This window comes from Drosophila tropicalis, unplaced genomic scaffold (genome assembly GCF_018151085.1).
Source record: "Drosophila tropicalis isolate 14030-0801.00 unplaced genomic scaffold, ASM1815108v1 contig_722, whole genome shotgun sequence".
NCBI lineage: Eukaryota > Metazoa > Arthropoda > Insecta > Diptera > Drosophilidae > Drosophila > Drosophila tropicalis.
Genome location: NW_027173207.1, coordinates 9713 through 12775, shown reverse-complemented (window position 1 = coordinate 12775; position 3063 = coordinate 9713).

Sequence of the window (3063 nt, the reverse complement as noted above, 5' to 3'; positions counted from 1 at the left end):
AGAAGCTCCTAATGCAAAGTTTGAAGCATCAGTGGTTAAATGGAACTCTTGTTTAAAATCAGGGTATGCTAACATCACATCTTGTGATACTAATGCATTTTTCACTTTCTCAAAGGCATCGAGTTCGGCTTCACCGAATCGGATTTCAATCTTGCTTGAGACATTCTTTTTAGCTCTGCCATGTTCTCCTCTCAATAACGCCGTCAAGGGTCTAGCTAACTTAGCAAAATCTTTGATAAATCTTCTGTAATAACTAGCTAATCCCAGGAAGGACCTTAGTTGTTTTAGGTTCTTTGGTATGGGGAACTTTTTAATGGCTTGAATTTTCTCTGGATTGGTTTTAACTCCTTCCCTTGAGATAACTACGCCTAGGAAGTCAACACTGTGTCTTAGGAATTTGCATTTATCTACTTGGACCTTCATATTCGCTTTGGACAAGGTAGAAAATACTAGAGCTAGATGTCGGAAATGCTCTTCCTCAGATTTACTGAATATTATAATATCATCAATGTAGACATAGCAAATTTTTCCGATGAGGTCTCTCAAGATGTCATCGAGAGCTCTTTGGAATATTGATGGGGAATTTTTTAGACCGAAGGGGAGTCTTGTGAACTCATATTTCCCTCCATTTACAGAAAATGCTGTTTTTTCAATATCAGATTCCTTAAGGGAAATCTGATGAAATCCGCTCTTTAGATCAAGAACAGAGAAATACTTATTGTTGCCCAACTGCGCAACCATTTCTCCGATTTCAGGGATAGGATACTTATCCGAAACTGTAACTGCATTGAGCTTTCTGTAATCAATGACCATCCTATATTTCTTATTCCCAAGGCTATCGCTCTTTTTAGGGACTATCCATACAGGGGAATTATAGGGCGACCGTGAGGGTCGTATTATACCATCTCGTAGTAATTCTTGTAGCTGGTCTTCTACTACTTCTTTGAGAGAAGCTGGGTACGGATAATGTTTGGTGTTTTTTTTTTTTTTTTTTTTTTTTTTTTTTTATAAATAGGGGGAAAGCATTGAAAGCCGAAGTGTGGGACTTGGTATCGACCTTGGTTAGTGGTCACCGCACCGCACTAAAACCTACCCTATGCTCCGTAACCCTCTCGCGGAACCAACGCTGAAGTACTACTTCACGAGGGGGAGATGGCACGTATGCCTCGTCTAGAGTTTACCTAGAACTGAAGTGATGGTTACGCTGACGTTCAGCGCGACGCAAGGATTGCATGATGACTGCTGCCATGTGGCTAACAGCTAGCCAATTGTTTTGCGATCTAAGTAGGATATCCATAAAGTCGTTGACTATAAATGGCCTCCCAATGCCTAGGCTTAGCTCTTCCCGTTCAGCAGAATATCTAGGACAGACAAACAGGACGTGTTCTGCGTCTTCTATATTCCCCGCACAGTGTGTGCAAAAGGGATCCGTCTCATGTTTAAACCTATGCAAGTAGGATTTAAAGCATCCATGTCCCGTCAGTAACTGTGTCAGGTAGAAGTCAGTCTGGCCATGTTTGCGATTAAGCCATGGCCGAATGTCGGGGAGAAGGCGCCTTGTCCAGCTCCCATGGTTTGAGTCACGCCATCTGCGTTGCCAGTTAGTCAGAGTCGTCTCTCTTCTAACTGGCGGCGGATCTCTATTTCTAGCCTCGTTAGCCAAGAGGTCTAGTGGGGCCATATCAGACAGCACCAAGGCGGCATCTTCGGAGACTGTCCTAAACGCGCATATGGTCCTGAGCGCGCATGTTCGGTACGACGATCTGCAGTCCCGGCTGTAGGTGGGGGATGACATCGCTGGTGCCCATATGGCGGCGGCATATAGGATGATGGACCTTACCACTGTCGAGATGAGCCATCTGCTCCGTTGCTTGGGGCCGCCGACGTTAGCCATGAGCCGAGTTATAGCTGACGTGGCCTTCGCAGCTTTATCTGCGGTATACTGCAGGTGGGCTTTGAATGTTAGCCTATGGTCCATCATGACTCCAAGGTATTTAATGGCAGGCTTTGATGTTATTGAGCATCCGGCGACTTCGATCCTGGCTGTTTCCACTTTTTTCCTGCTGCTTATGAGCACGGCCTCGGTTTTGTGTGCGGCTATGGATAGTGAGTTTGCCTCCATCCATTCCAGAATCCTGAACACTGCTGCATTGGTGTTTTCCTCCGCTTGCTGGATATCCTTGGCCACAGTGACGATGGCGATGTCGTCCGCGAATCCCACTATGCGAGTGTCAGTTGGCATGTCCAATCGCAGGACAGTGTCATACATGACATTCCACAATGTTGGCCCGATCACTGATCCTTGGGGTACTCCGCCTGTGATGGTGTGTTTCCGTGGACCAGCTGCTGTGTCGTAGAGTAGCACCCGATCCCGGAAATAGCTGCATATCAGGTTAATGATGTACTCAGATATGTTTAATAATGGAGTCCCAGCTGGCCGAGTTAAAATCATTCCGTACATCCAACGTTGATATAAGGCAGTATTTTTTGTTGCCACCTTTCCAGGGTTGCCCTTCGATGGCTTTAGCGGCTATCTCTACCAACGAACTGATGGCGTTGATAGTGCTGCGTTTCCTCCTGAATCCGAACTGCCAGTCCGACAGTCCATGACGTTGCTCCAGTTCCTTCTCCAGACTGTTGCAAATGATGCGCTCAAAAAGTTTCCCAATCACATCAAGCATACACAGGGGTCTGTATGCAGATGGGTCATCTATTTTATCTCCTTTGGGAAGTAGGACCAACCTTTGTAGCTTCCACCTCGTAGGGAACTCCCGTTGCAGCATGCATGTGTTGAAAAGTTCCACAAACGTCGACGCGTGTTTGCAAACTAGCAGTTTGATTACAAGAGCCGGGACCCCGTCCGGGCCCGGGGCCTTATGTACGTTTATCCTCTTCCCTGCTTCCACGACTTCACCAACATCTGTGAATATCGGTGCACATGGTGTTCCGCTCGCTGCTAAGTTCCTCGTCGGCCTTGAAGGGAATAGCGTTGCTACAATGTGACTCAACTTGGTTGGATCCGTTGGCATTATGCGCCTGGCGAGTTTGCCCATAACTAGTTTA